The sequence below is a fragment of the Mustela nigripes genome, chromosome 18 (genome assembly GCF_022355385.1).
Source record: "Mustela nigripes isolate SB6536 chromosome 18, MUSNIG.SB6536, whole genome shotgun sequence".
NCBI classification, from domain to species: Eukaryota; Metazoa; Chordata; class Mammalia; order Carnivora; family Mustelidae; genus Mustela; species Mustela nigripes.
The window spans coordinates 14874264-14888987 of NC_081574.1; the positions used below are offsets into that span (position 1 = coordinate 14874264).

At 48.9% G+C, this 14724-nt stretch overlaps 1 long non-coding RNA gene across 3 annotated transcripts in view; it reads right to left on the reverse strand.

Moving 5' to 3' along the window:
* Positions 1-14724, reverse strand: part of LOC132006332 (uncharacterized) — a 156610-nt gene that overhangs the window by 117947 nt on the left and 23939 nt on the right. For all 3 annotated transcript variants that reach the window (XR_009401061.1, XR_009401062.1, XR_009401063.1), the window contains exon 3: positions 11133-11190. This is a non-coding gene — a long non-coding RNA (uncharacterized LOC132006332). The remainder of the gene's footprint in view (positions 1-11132; positions 11191-14724) is intronic.

Here is a 14724-nt window from a genome sequence, read left to right on the forward strand (position 1 = left end):
TCGGGATTTTTAGGCAATTGAGGAGAAAGGCTGCCCAATGGCCACGTTCCGGGACTCAGACAATCAGCTGAAAAGATATAAAGTGAGTCCACAGGTAGGTTGTAAACATGCCAAGCAACTTTTACTTCCTAAAACTTCTCTAATGAACATGGTTCAGCTTTGTAATAGGAAAGAAAACATAATAATTTTTAGGAATAAAGGTAGTTACTCTTGGAGTGCCTGGGTGGCTCAGTGGGTTGAGCCTCTGTCTTCGGCTCAGGTCATGATCCCGGGGTCCTGGGATCGAGCCCCACACCGGGCTCTCTGCTCAGCGGGGAGCCTGCTTCCCCCTCTCTCTCTGCCTGCCTTTCTGCCTACTTGTGATCTCTGTCAAATAAATAAATAAAATCTTTTTTAAAAAGGTAGTTACTGTTGACCCAAAGAGAACAAGCGCAATTTTCAATTATTTCTGGTTATCCTTCTCATAGTAGCGAAAAAAAAAATTATTAACCATCCCTATGCCCAACTTTTAGGGTATTGTGGTACCATCCATTTGAAAGAGTTTAGAGTCATGAAAATAATAAACGTGGAGATTGTGTCAACACATGGCAAGTGTGTGTGCAGAGAAGGAAGTACCATGGTACCATGGACAATCACATTTAGTCAGTGATAAGAAGGAAAAATAAGAGAGGCAAATAGTGGGCATTTTCAAGTGAAAGGGTTCTTTGTGTGTATGGAAGGTGTGAAGTGTAAATCTCTGTAAAAAATGGTTTTTAAAAAACAGCACATCTGGTTTGCTGGGGCCTCTGTCACGTGGCCCCATTTTCCCTCAGGTTCAAATCTTCAGGGCTGTCTTACCGCCAAAGAACGCAAGAAGTAAGTTCCTTCTCCCATCTTCCTCCCTAGCTCTGCCCTTCCTAGAATCTCAGGGCTCCAGGTCCATCGTGGGTCAGTCTGTCTCTCTGATGCCTTCTCACAGACCAAGTTCAGAGAACCCATTCTCTATAAACTTGCCCTCTGCTCCTTGGTAGTTAGCCAGCGTGGGTGCATTAATGTCTGCTATATAATCAGTGAGGACACACCAGGGTCCGCTATCTTTCATGGGAAATATTTTTTTTTCCTCTAAGATACTGTTTTCTACTCCTTTTGTGCTCCAATTTGAAAAGTAACAGATGCCCATTATAAAGAACATATAAATGTTGCAGATTACATTGCAAAGCGATCTGTTACGTTGTGGGGGCCCCCACGTTCGCAGTCGTTCCTGGGGGCTCCTCACCCACGGTGTGCATGCCGCGTGCGCGCCTTGTGGCTCTGCCACTCAGCCAAGGCCGGCCGGACCGGGGTGGACACCTGCCGCAGGGTTCAGCCAAACCGTGAGCCGGCCACCGTCTCTGAGGCGGGCTCTTGAGAAAGTCAGACCCTGCGGCCACTGTAACTCAGTGAGCTAACAAACAGATCTTCTCTCCTGGGGAACTTCAGCGTGAGGCACGCAGGCGAGAAAAGTGGACGAGGGGGGATATTTGCCTAAGGATGTAGGGTAGGAAAGAAATGAATAAAAGCTGGCAGCGGCCGGAATCGGGCACACGCAGGAGCCACGGAGGAGAATTAAGGGGAAGAGACGGAGTTCAGCTGCTGGTAGGAGAAGAGGGAAGGAACCACGTTTGTATTGTATCTGGATGTAAACAGTGGCTGGCACATGGAAGCCACCGATGGGAGTAAGAAGGTGGCACACCCAAGTATTTTACAGAAGTTGGGGGAGAAGTACTATTGTTGCCTTGATGTCTCCCCCCCCCCCGCGCACATACACACACACAGCTTGGGGGACCACAGAACCACTCCACTCCCCTTCATCTAAAGTGTCAGGACGAACGCCTGGGTGGTTCAGTCGGTTGTGATTGTCCCCAGGTCCCCAAGTCAGGGTTCCCTGCTCAATGAGGAGAGCCTGCTTCTCCCTCTCCCTCTGCTGCTCCCCCTACTCATGCTCTCTCTGACAAATAAATAAAGTATTTTTTTTAAAGATTTTATTTATTCATTTGACAGAGAGAGACACAGCGAGAGAGGAAACCAGCAGGGAGAGTGGGAGAGGGAGAAGCAGGCTCCCCACCAAACAGCCCGATGTGGGGCTCGATCCCAGGACCCTGGGATCACGACCTGAGCTGAAGACAGACGCTTAACAATTGAGCCACCCAGGCACCCCATAAATAAAATCTTTTAAAAAATAATAAAGTTTCAGGAAAATTCTGAACTTCATCCCACCCTGAAGCCAGAATGCAGCGTCCCGCGGCTCGTCCAGCTGAACTCCCTGTGACTGTGGGAACTGGTCTGCATCTGAGTGTCCCCTCCACCTGCCACACTGAGCTGCGTTCTTGAAATCCAGCTAGTGCAAATGAGAGACCAAATTTCAGATTTCTCTTTAAATGTTCAGTCTAGGTGATTAGCCACACGAGGCTTACGGCGAGGCTACCAGACAGCCTTGCTCTGGGACAAATCTGATCCCTGAGGACAGGAGAAACGGAAGGGGCAGGAGCTTGGTGCCCAGCGTCCCGTCAGCCCGGCTGTGGGGTGCCCGCCAATGCTGCAGTGCCAGGACAGGGCTCCTATTTTGCCCTTCCTGCTGCGGCACCTGCTCAAGTTCCCTCCTGCTTCCCCCCGCTTTGTCCCCCCGCCCCGCTCTCTTTAGCCCCCCGGGGACCCACCCTGTCCTTGGGCCCCTTCACAGGGTGGACCCCAGTGCTCCGGAAACCACGTTCCACTCAGCTGGCATCGGCCTGCCCCTCCCTCCTCTGAATCTTTCATTCAAGTCACAACCTTGTCTTTGAGAACCGACCTCACCCCGTGGGACTCCTCCTAAATGCCACCTACGCCAGGTGTGCTAGAGGGCTGAGCGGACAGAGAGGAGGCATGCGGAGGAAGAGGGGCTGCCGATCCGACCCTCTCCATCCCCGCTGTCGGGAGCAGTCTCCAAAAATGACGAGATCTTGTCAATGATCATAGGGTTAACACAGTTCGTTGCTAATATGGCTGTGATGGCAAAAAGCTGTTAGAGGAAACCACAGATTTGCAGTACGTTTTGGAACACGAGTGGTGCGGAGAAACACAGCAACGTCATCGCTTGTCCGTGTTCATTGCCTCACTGACCAGAGCACAGCACCCCTGCCTCAGGACATCCTAGAGGGCCCCGCTGGGCCCCTCCTGCCGTGTAGAGAAGACTGAAGAATAATGGGGGTGGGCAGTAGTCTGGAAAATCTAGTATTCCATTAAAAGAGGTTGCTAAAGTACAGCCATAAAAATCTTATGTGAGTCTGTCATCTACCACTTTGTCCCTCAGCAGCTCAACATTTAGTATCAGACCTCTGAGGCTAAAACGATTAGCTGAAATGTGGGTAAACACATATGTGATACTTGACGACACATTCTAAGTCCCACTGCCGTCTGAAGATGTTTAATAATCAAACCGAATTTCTTTTGCCAGCAAAACGTGGCATCTTCTCTTTAGGTACAGAATGTGTCCTAAAACCCGACTGGGGAGCGGAAGGCTCCGACTGAGTTCACACCCCGGTTGCAGGACCCACAGCAATTATCCGACACAGGTCGTGAACAGGTGAACTGTGACCTGGAGGAATTCTCAGAAAAGGTGACCAATCTTCCACATGCCGAAAGGCAAGAGGTGACAGTTTTGTGAAGCTTTCCTGGGTGTTGTTTGGCCTTCCTCTGACGAGTCGGGTCTGTGACATCCCAGGGGTGCCCCGAGGACACCAAAGGGCACCAGAACCCAGGCTGCAGAAGACACGGGGCGATTGTGTGAACCCCCACAGACAGATGCTAGAAACCCTTTGCATCGGTCTCTGTCCCAAACCGGCGGGGGGGGGCGGTATTTTGTGCACAATATTTGGTTCTGCGAGCTGAAAAGTTTGGATTTCAGCTGAAACCTTAGAGATGAGTTAAATAGTATGTCGTCAGCCCTACAAAGTGAGCGGTTAACACTGAACACACGAGCGCACTTTGTCACACCTGACACGGAGGCGTTCGGATCTGGTGAGCAGCTCACACTTGAAATAGCTCGCTTATCTTTTCAAAGGTCTGAGAGATTCAACTGATTTGGTGCATCACAAGAGCTTCAACAAGGCCCTGGTCTCCAACGGCCTCCGCATCTCTGCCTCCACAGGACCCCAGACACCCCGCCTCGGTCATCCGTGTGCACCTCCAGCTCAAAGCCTCCCCTCTGGCCCCTTCTCTCCCACAGAAACCTCCACGGCATCCGGCGAGCTGAGAAACTCACATCCTTCATCCCCAGCCCTCCTTCATCCCCAGCCACCTGAGCCCCACGCCCGTGGGCGCTGGGTCAGAAACACCAGTCAGGTGCTACCCTGGCCGATCAGGCTTCCTCCTGCTCACCCGGGTTCCTGCAACAACCCACCCACTGGCCTTCTGTCTCCAGGCTCCACCTTCTCTGCTCTCCTCTCTGCCCGACTGTCCTCCTGAGACTGATCAGGAGGTTTTCAAAAGATAGAATTCAAGCTCTCCAAAGGAGCCGACAACACCCTTGAGCCTCTGGCCTCCATGTTAGCTTGGCACGCCTTCTCCTATCCACCCGCACACTCTCCGTGTGCCAGCCCCGTTGAGCTGGGCTTCAGGTCCTGGTCAGGTGCACGCTTCACCCCTAGCCCTTACCCCTCTGCCCACCTGCTCAACTCCCTCATCCTTGGAGGCTCTCCTATAAAGCTCTCCCAAGGCCCCCTAACAGCCACACCTCTCAGAGCCTTATATCATGTTTCGTGCACGCGCGCACGTGCATGTGTGTGTGTGTGCATGTGTGTGTCTCCCACCAGACTCTGAGCTCCTGGGGGGTGGGCAGGAAACTCATGCCTGGGGCACACCATCTAATAGAGTGTGAAAGATGTTCAGGGCTTGGCCTGGAAAATCAGTTCTGTCCATGCTGATTTGACCAGTCCCATTATGGCTGAGACCGTGGAGGAGAAAGCCCCTGAACACAAGATCCCACTCACTAAGCTTCTGTGCCAGGTGTGAGACGCTGTGCCAGGCACTTTCTACATCATCTCACCGGATCCTCACCATGGGTCTGGGAAGACAGGAGTACTGTCACATCTTACAGGAAACCAGGTCCTACAGCGTACTGAGCCTCAGAGAAACCAAGTCTTGGGCCCAAGGCCCAAAGCCCAGTCTCTCAACTACTATACTGGCAAAGCAAGTGTTCTAGAATATGTCCTTTGATATCCAACAGTGGTGGTGTGGCTAAGTGTCCTTGGGGAACCTGTCACAGTTTAGGGGTAGCGGCGGTTGGGGGGGAAACATGCTGGTTGGGCAGGAACACTCAGGGGGTGGGTTCACTGGAAATGGCATTCTGATTGGTTGAATAAAGTTTCTTCCTATCTGGAGTCTCATCTACTGATTACCGGGTGCCTCGTACGTGTGCACTAAGTCCACATACGAAGCAGAAACATCTAGGACCCTGTTGATCCAGCCAACTGACCAATTATTAAGTTTGGGTTGAGTGTGGAGTGCCCTGGGCTGTGGCTACCAGAATCTTCCCTAGAGACTTGGCATTAACTGATAAAAATGGCTTTGGATGGTTTAAGCAAGACCCATCCCAAAATACATGCCATGCTGTTACTCTGTCTCATCTGTAAAGGACCCTCCCTTGATCTGACCCGATGAGGGACCCAAGTGTGGGGCCTTGGGCAGCTCCTAGCTGGACAGACGCCAACTCGCCCTCTCTCCAGAGGCCCCTCCTGCCGTTTAGTCATGCTCCGCATCTATTCTGGGCCACGTTCGTTTCCTGTGGTGGAAATGAGGTTTGGACAGTGTTCCTTTCACATGTAATCTGTTCATTCTCATTACAGCCAGGGTCTTCAGCTCAGTGAGGACTCTTCCTGAATTAGACGAATGGATCTGCTAGAACACAAGGCCCCTTCAAAAGACCCCACCCACCCTTTTTTTTGCACCTCCTCCTGAGGCAGGAAATAATGGGATTTGTAGGAGACTCTTGCCTTTTACCCACTGTCACTCCACAAAGGATGTGCAGGAAAGCCCCATTCTGGCTGCTGTTTGCTAGCCAGGGAGACACCTAGTGGTGAAAGGGATAAACTACAATAACAAGGGATTCAGAACTTTTTTTTTTAAAACAATTTCATTCATGTATGATGGACATAGAACCATTGTATATGTTAAGATATACATATGCATTGTGAAATGACCACTGAAATCAAGCTAACTAATATATCCACTGCCTCCACATAAGTTCCTTTTCTTTTTGAGAGAGTATGTGTGTGTGTGTGGTGAAAAGACTTAATCCGAGATCTGCTCTCTTAGCAAATCGTAAGTACACAACACAGTATTGTTAACTACAGTCACCTTGCTGCACACAGATCCCTACAACTATTTCATCCAGCCAAAGGAAAACTTTGTGTCCTTTGAGGTTATTTTTTTTTAAAGGTTTTATTTATATATTTGACAGAGCGATCACAAGTAGGCAGAGAGGCAGACAGAGAGAGAGGAGGAAGCAGGCTCCCTGCTGAGCAGAGAGCCCAATGTGGGACTCAATCCCTGCTAAACAGAGAGCCCGATGTGGGGCTCAATCCCAGGACCCTGAGATCATGACCTGAGCCGAAGGCAGAGGCTTAACCTGCTGAAACACCCAGGCGCCCCGAGGTTAAGGATATTATTATGAGTCTCTCATTGGTCTTCATTCATTTCTTAGGGTTTGTAAATAGTACCACTGAAGGTAGAGGCTGTATATCGGAGCCTCACGACATTTTTTAAATCTGGCGTCTCTAGGGGAACTGGCCTCACCCCCTCTTTCAACTGCTTTGGGTCCACGAGTGTATCTCTAAAAACTAAACTCTTACTTTCAAAGTATGTTTTCATTATCACCCAAAGTAATTTCAAACATCCCTTAACTGAGGGGCAGGGTTAGCATTTGGCCAAATAGCGGTAACAAGAGGTGGGGGGAAGGGCCAGCAGGAGCGGGACAGGATTCTGGTCCCTGCTCTGCCCCATGGGTCCTGCCTATCAAGCGAGCCCTGAGCCTCAGCTACCGGAGCTGCCCAACGAAGATGGTTAACTACAGACCTCAAAGCTTCCTTCCCACTGTAAAGCTGCATAAATACAGGTGATGCAATGGACTATCATTCAGAGCTCTTGGGGGCTTGAGAGGCTGAAAGTGCTAGAAAATTAGAATCTGTCCCAGTAACCTTTCTGGTATGTGAGCACTAGTTATGTGCAAGGGAACTGGCCTAAGGGTCCTCCAGTCCCATTCTGCAATCCCACTTATGAATTATTCATGTCTTACACACAGCATGAAAGGGGAGGGGGTAATTGCTGAGTTGACCTCTGAGAGGAGATAAGGTTGGAGAAGGAATGTTGTTTGCCAGAGAGCATAGACATGGGCTTTTGGGATGAAAAAGGCCTTTACAGATGATCTAGTCTGCACCCAGCCACCTCCAGATGAAGGAAACAACACCTAGCCTGACTTAAGAGACGGGATCCAGATCACACAGCTAGCTTATTGCTAAATCAGAACATCCCATCGAGAACAAAGAAACAAGGTATTCATGACCCCGCCCATCCAGAGGGAGAGAGACAGGTTTCCAAGTCAGTATTCACCAAAGGCATAGAAGACAACACAGAACTGTGACGAATGTTAAAGGTCATTGCTCTGTGCATGCCCCAGTCACAAGCAGACCCCAGATGTCCTCGAGAGAGGAGAGAGAGCTGGTCCCCAGGAAAAGGAAAGCACAACTCTGGGGAGGCTGCTGACTTCTCGGATACAGAGCCTGACCAGGAACGAAGGCCCCATCTTCCTGAATCTTGGGTCAAGTAATAAAATGTTCCATTTAAGAATTTTCTAATGGGGGCGCCTGGGTGGCTCAGTGGATTAAGCCGCTGCCTTCGGCTCAGGTCATGATCTCAGGGTCCTGGGATCAGGTCCCGCATCGGGCTCTCTGCTCAGCAGGGAGCTTGCTTCCCTCTCTCTCTCTCTCTGGCTGCCTCTCTGCCTACTTGTGATTTCTCTCTGTCAAATAAATAAATCTTTAAAAAAAAAAAAAAAAAAAAGAATTTTCTAATGGTGTTACTAAACACAAAGAATTACAATACCACTAAATTTTCTCCCCGAGTGTCGGCATACTGAAGCAAGGTCAACCTTACCAGCCTCATGTCTTTCTACTGTGCTGCTCCCCGCCCCCCGCCCCCAACCTCACTGCTGGTCCCCTTGCCGGTCCCTGAACCCTTCCTAGCTCGGCACCCGTGCGCAGACGGCTCCTCTGCTCGGCCTGCCAGCCTGCTGGGACCCACCTGACTCACTCCCCCGTCTCCCTCAAGCCTGCTCAAATGCCATCTTTGCAGGAGGCCTTCCCTGACAACCCTATGATCTAGAGGGCCATCCCGCCCCTGGTTCCCCTTGCTCGCTTTCAGTAAAACTCACCTCCTCCAACCCCGATGCTTGTCTCTGTCTCTCCTCTAGCATGCAAGCTGGCTCTGCCCGCAGCCCTGTGTTCCCCCGGGGGACAGACGCGTCCCACCAGGAGCTGGATCTCTCGGCCGGCATGCAAATGCTGCACTCCGACTCTGCCACCAGGCAGATGTGTGGTTTTGGCCAAGTTACTTGACTTCCCTCTGTCTTGAGCTTCTCATGCCTTAAGGGGAATATCTGCCTCACAGAATGTTCCAAAGGATTAACCAAGATGGGGCAGCACAGGTCCTTCCACTGTGCGAGGCTAAGGCTTGGCTGTTTCCTTCCCTTTTGCCGGCTTCTGAGGAAAGGTTAAAAAAAAAACCCAAAACACAAGAAATTACATTTCTCAGAGTCTCCTGTGTTGCCTTCAATTCCAGGGCTAAACTCCTGGCAGACACTGAAGAAATACTTTGGTAGTAAAAGCAAATTTAAAAGGGAGTTGAGGGGCGCCTGGGTGGCTCAGTCAGGGAAGCATCTACCTTCAGCTCAGGTCATGATCTCAGGGTCCTGGGATCGAGCCCTGAGGAATTGGCTGCTTCTCCCCCGCCTTCCCCTCCACTTACACTCGCTAGCGATCCTGCTCTTTCTACTCAGAGAAGGAAGCTGACCCAGATTGTAAACATTAAGGCAGACTTTCCAGAGACAAAGAATGAAAAATGCATGAGTGTGTGTGTTGTCGGAGAGATGGCACCAGCACTGAGAGAGGTGCTCTTGCCTAAAGTGGATGATTCCTCCCCCCAAAACCCCAGCCTGGCCTTCTCCTGCCCTCGCATGTTCTCAGGAATAGTTGAGAACGCGCCAGGTCTGTGTCGGAGGAGGGCTGCACGCCGGGACCCACAGTGAGAGGCTGGACAATGGTCCCCAGGGTTATCTGTGTTGCAATTCCCAGAACTTGTCGATGTCACTTCCTACACAAAGGGGACTTTGCTGGTGTTTAGGTGAAGGATTTTGAGGTGGGGAGATTATCCAGAATTAGCCGGGAGAGAGGAGTACCCTACATGCAATCACAAGGGTCTGGCTCCAGAGGGTCTGGCTCCAGAGCGGAGAAGGCTCCATGCTCATGATGAAGGTACAGGAAGAACCCTCAAGTCACAAGGACACACGGCCACTAGAAGCTGGGAAAGGCAAGAAACAGATTCTCCCTGGAGCATTTAGAAGGAACCAGACCTGTCTGCAACTCACAGAGGCCAGGGAAAGTGATTCTGGACTTCCGATCTCCAGAGAACTAACTTGTGTTGTCTGAGGGCACTCCATTGCGGAGATTTATTCCAGCAGCATTAGAAAATCAGCAGTTAGATGACGACACTCCGGTTCACTGTGGGAAGGCAGCACCACCCACATGAGGAGAGCGCTGGGGATGGCCCGCCGGGTGGTGCGATGGGTCAGGTGTGTGGCTCAGTCACCCCACTCGGCTGGCAGCCACCCAGAGCTCGCCTCCGAGAGACGCCCCCTCACACAGCTTCCTGGGGAAGGCGTTGAGCTTCCCTGGGAAGAGATAAGAACGTCCTGGCCTCCTGTGGCATCAGTAACCCGTCCCTCCTGCAAGAAGCCGGTAAGTGACAGATCTCGGACACACCTTCCCCTGATGGCCTCCAGAGACGGCTTTCCTTGGCAGAATCACAATTGAGCCATTGGGCAGCATTCAAGTCTAGCAAGTTCAGTCTGCCTGGAACGGGCTCCACTTGCTTTTGGAGCATTTCAACACTTCTAGGCTGTGCTCACTCCCACATGCTCTGGAACGCTTCTCGACACCCTGATCACTCCCGCGAGGCCCCGACAGGGGCTTTAACACGAGAGGCCCCCAGATCAAATCTGAGGCCTAGGAAGCTGTCTCAGAGACACGACGCGAGTCAGAGTGAAATTTCGCACAGGTCAAGGCCGCCGAAGACAGTGTGTCTGGCTTAGCTCTTAGTTTGTTCATTGAAGAGCGGGTCTGGGGCAACACCTAACCGAGCGGGCAGAACTCCAGCTCCGTGATGCCGCTGCTGCAGGCGGCTCGGCCTCGCCATGACCTCCTGAAGTGGGTGCTGGAGGGGAGGGCACGGCGCAGGGGGACCCTCCATGAGGCCACCCCGCTAGCAAAACCGACGGAGGCGCGGGTTGAGCGATCCTCCTCAAGTCCACACACGTCCACAGCACTATAAGCGGTTCGAACGACACATAAAAGGCCACCCAGAGGCCCCAGCTTTAGGCCCATCACCAGAAGGGAAGCATGACAAAGGGTAAAGAATGTGGGATGGGCCGCTGCTGCCACAGCCTGCAGGACACCATTTTGGCCTGTTTCTTGCTCCTCTTTCAGGACTGACAAATGCACAAAACCCTACAGGCTTCAGGGAGAAGGGACCTAGGCACCCCAGGCCCCTCAGGGCTGGGACCAGGCATCTGAGGGTGTTAAGTTGTACAACTGAAACCTCTTAATTCAGTGGCCCGAGACTGGTTTTCCAGGGTCCTGGAATGCTCTTCCTGTCAAAGAGATCTGCCCGAGTCTCCGGTGAGGTTTTGGTCCCTCGAGAGCAATGAAGAGAGTCTATTACAGAGCCAGCTGCACGGGCTGGAATTCCAGCTCTGCCATTTATTAGCTGCGTGACCGTGACCATGGCCAGCTACTTACACATCTCCACCTCAGTCTAAATTGAGAAAAATAAATAAATAAATAAATAAATAAATAAACACCACCTACCTCACAGGGCTGTGGTGACTACAAGACAGTTCAGTCTGTGTTCATGTCTCAACAGCGCCTGGAAAAAAACATTCAATAAAGGCTATTAGTTTACTATTGAAGACAAGCAAAGGAGTCCCATAAAAGGTCACTACTGAATGACCAAGTTTTAAAATCGATAGTTTCTATAAGCTTTATGTTATGATCAGGAAGGCTAGCTGCTGTAGCAGATGATCGCCAAGGGCTGTTGACTTGACACAGGAGAACCCTACTTCTTGCTCAGGAGAAATCGAAATGAAAGCCTGTGTCATTGATCGGCAGGCAAGCAGCCCTCCAAGGGATGCCTTGCAGGGACCAGGCTTCCTTCCGTCTCATGGCTCCACGTCCTCCAGCTGGGACTTGTCTCCGCTGGAGCCAGTCAAAGGCAGACTCGGAAGGAGTGGCAGGGGAAGGTTTACCAGCCGGGCCTACCGGTGGGACCTCTCCAGTGAAGTCAGTCCTTTGGCCAGAACCCAGCCTGTACCTTACCTGGAAAGAGGCCGGCCAGTTAACAGCAAGCATTCCCCACCGGCCCCCATCAAAAGATGTGCAGAACAGGATGACATTGTCTTCCAAATCTCCCACCTCCGCGCCCCACATCTGAGTTGGGTTTTGGTTTCTAGTTGAGTTTTCGTTTCTCCCTAGCCATGGCCCACTCGGAATTCCATATATTCCAGGGATTTCTGGGTTGAGATACGCTCTGCGGAACGAGAGTCCCCTCTATATCTCAAGTTCCAAATGTTGACGCTTTCTCAAGTACCCAGGACCTTATAAATGACAAGTTGGAGTTTTCTCTCTTGCGGTAACATGTTTTCAGTTTAATCCATCACATTTTGATATCCCCAGATTCACAGACTGGTTAAAACAGGTCACTGAATGAGTAGTTGGTTTCTAGTTTATGCAAAAGAAAAAGAGTCTCAGAATCTACCGTGTGAGAGACACACGGGACTGACGTGCAGTGAGCAGGCTACAGAGTGGATGTGGTGAAACATCTACTTTTTTAAGTGACAACAAAACTTCTTAATTATCGCCAAACTGCGAAACAGACTTAAAAGCTGGTAAAACTATCAGAAGCACCACAAATTTATTCTTGACTTTGCAAACAGCTATATTTTTTTGTATTTTGATAGACGCTTCATTTTTTGAAAATGCTAACATTTTGGTTTTTAACAGGGAGCAACAGGGATATATAGGTTTGGTTGTGGTTTGCAGAAAGCTTCAAGACAAATGGGCAAAACCTTTCAGAGTGGTGATGCCCCAAGGTATTATTACAAAACAAGGTCTGGTGAATGCCTCACATTTAAAATATCCACACCATAAGTACGAAAGTGTGAATGAAGAAGTAAAATGCTAAAATAATTTTTTTTAAGGTTGAAAAATGGGTAGAATAAAAAATAAGCCAGGAAGCAACAGGAAAAATCATATAATATACTAAAATTTGACTATTACTGCCTAGAAGTTATCAATGAAGGTTATAGAGTAGTTAAGAAATTAACTTTAAATTTAAATTTAGGAATTAAATTTAAATTTAAATTTAGGAATGGTCCTAAAACTGCTTCAAAAAAAGTTAGTCAAACCGAAATCTAACAGAAAAGTTTCCATATAAAACCCTGAAATCAAGGTTCCTAGTGATAAAGTATGCTTTACAAGATCCTAAATATATTTAGTCCGTAAGAGGGCTATAATGATCTATGATTGTTAGTTTTCTGGAAAATTGAATCTTATTTCAATACTGTTAGAGTGAACTGACAAAATAAAACCAGTTAACTAAATCTTTCCAGAAAACAGGGGCGCCTGGGTGGCTCAGTGGGTTAAAACCTCTGCCTTTGGCTCAGGTCATGATCTCAGGGTCCTGGGATCAAGCCCCACATTAGGCTCTCTGCTCAGCAGGGAGCCTGCTTCCTCCTCTCTCTCTCTCTCTCTCTCTCTGCCTACTTGTGATCTCTAGCTGTCAAACAAATAAATAAAATCTTTAAAAACAAAATTTAAAAAAATCTTTCCAGAAAACAGTTTGCTATTTAAAAAAAAAAAAACCAAAAAAAACACATTTTGTTATGAAAGTCATTCCCATTCAAATCAAATGATAAATTTAGTAAATCAGCAAAGGTGGCAAATTCAATGAATTCATCAGCAGGCAAGTTTTATTTCCACAAAATCGAATTTTGGCAAATCAGTTTTCAATGCATTTACCTAAAATCAACCTATATCCGCTCCATCCTTTTGCAAATAAAAGGCACCAGATTACAATGGGACCAGTCACGTTTTGTATGAACTGACCGTAGATCATGAACAATTCATTTGTCCCTGATCCAGCCTTGAGCTCTCCTGCAATAGTTATCACAAATGCCTCCCTCAAAGGGAGGGAGTGGTGGCCGAACCCGCCCGAAATGCAAAGGAGACACTGCTGCCAGTAAGGCCAGAAATGAGCCCATGTGTCACCCTTATTAGAAGTCGCATGGCATGTAGCCTTGGGCATCTCCTGCCTTCATTAGTTCCAGTCCTCCCCAGGACTGCTGTAATCAATTACCATAACCTGGGTAAGACAACAGAAATGTATTCTTTCACAGTTCTGCAGCCTAGAAGTCCGAAGACAAGGTGTCGGCAGGGCGGGGCTCTAATCTGTCCCATGCCTTTCTCTTGGCCTCTAGTCCTGCCGGCAGTCCTTGGTATGACTTTGCTCAAGGCTTCGGAACTCCAGTCTGCCTGTATTACATGGTGTCCTCTCTGTGTCCTTACATCATCCTTATATATAGATACGTGTCTATATATAAATATCTATCTATATATAAAAATTTTTTTAAAGATTTATCTTAGAGAGGGAGAGCAAGAGGGAGGGATGGAGGGAAAGAGGATCCTTAAGCAGACCCCCCACTGAGCAGGGAGCCTGAGGAGGGGCTCTATCTCCCAACCCTGAGATCATGACCTGAGCTGAAATCACCGCTTGGCTGCTTACCCAACTGAGTCACCCAGGTGTCCCATCATCTTTTAAAAACAACAGTCATATTGGATTAGGACCCTCATCTTTTTTTTTTTTTTGAAGTGAGCAAAATATAAACATTAAACCAATTTATTTGGATGTAGAGGAACTTGTACACATTCTTAACTCTCATCTGCAGAGAGGCAGGCAGGAAGCAGGCTCCCTGAGCAGAGAGCCTGATGCAGGGCTCAGTCCCAGGACACTGAGATCATGACCGGAGCCAAAGGCAGAGGCTTTAACCCATTGAGCCACCCAGGCACCCTTATGTTGAATTTTTAATAGCTTTTATTTTTTTCTTTGCTTTTTTAAAATTTTTAAGCACTTAAAAATAATTACTTTAATTTCAGAATTGCTACCTAAATTTTTGAGGCAAATAATAAGATTAAGTTTAGATACAAATTTAATATAGAAATATCTCTATCTAATATAGAAATATCTCTATCTCTATATGGCATAGGACCCTCATCTTAACTAATTACATCTGCAATGACTGTATTTCCGAATAATGTTAGGACTGAGCAATCAGGACTTCAACAAATGTTTTCTGAGGACACAATTTAACCCCTAACACCACCTTTGCCCTCACTTTCCAAACAC